Raw genomic sequence first — 1100 nt, forward strand, 5'->3', positions numbered from 1 at the left:
GTTCAACTGGCAGCATTGCAGGAACACTAGCCTTCGAAATCTACTGCTCTCGTTGTTGAAGGTTTTGAAGTTGTCCTCTTTTCGTCTCTACCTCTTTTACAATCTCTCTCTCTCTCTCTCTCTCTCTCTCTCTCTCTCTCTCTCTCTCTCTCTCTCTCTTTCTCTCTATCTATCTATTTATCTATCTATCTATCTATCTATCTATCTATCTATCTATCTATTTATCTATCTATCTATCTATCTATCTATCTATCTATCTATCTATCTATCTATCAGTCTGTCCATCTGTCTGTCTGTCTATTTATCTGCTTGACTGTTTCTGTCTGTCTATCTATCGACCTCTCTCTTTCTCTATATCTCTCATTACTTCTGTCACATAAAAATAAACCCTCCACTGATCCTTGTCGCTACACACGTACTATTTAGCTTTTTGCTCCGCATCAAAATATTCATTGCTTTTATTTCTGCATCTACGATAGGACGGCTCCAGCATGGCCTTTTGATTTTCTGGGCTCATTATGACCTTGAATGTCGATACCAGCCTCTCTCAGCCGCATGCCAATTTTAAGCACCTCTGCTCTCGTCACTCACCCAGATTGCACTACAAAATAGCAACAATCCAAGGGTACAATACTCTTCATTTGGTACGAACATATTATATTACTGAACTATGTATTATAAGTATAAATTTATGTGTCTCCCCTGACCCAAACTCGGCCTGCTTACTCATATGTGATTCTTTACCCAATTATGTTTCTTTAGTATTTCTAGCATTAACCTTTTGAATCAAATCCATGTATCCGTGACATTAAGGTTATTATTGTTGTTGTTGCAGTTGAAGATGTTGCCTTCAGGAATATAAAGCCAGCACCACCTTCATTCTATTTGCTGTTGTTATTTTGGATCATATTTTACAATGATTGTTTTACACCAACAAATATACGCCACAAAATCTAATATAATGTCTAAAAGTTGATGAATACCACCTTTTGATCCCCTCTATTTTCTTATTGCCGTATATATATGTATATATATGTGTATATATATATATATATATATATGTATGTATGTATGTATGTATGTATGCATATATGTATGTT

The sequence above is a fragment of the Octopus bimaculoides genome, chromosome 8, assembly GCF_001194135.2.
Source record: "Octopus bimaculoides isolate UCB-OBI-ISO-001 chromosome 8, ASM119413v2, whole genome shotgun sequence".
Taxonomy (NCBI): domain Eukaryota; kingdom Metazoa; phylum Mollusca; class Cephalopoda; order Octopoda; family Octopodidae; genus Octopus; species Octopus bimaculoides.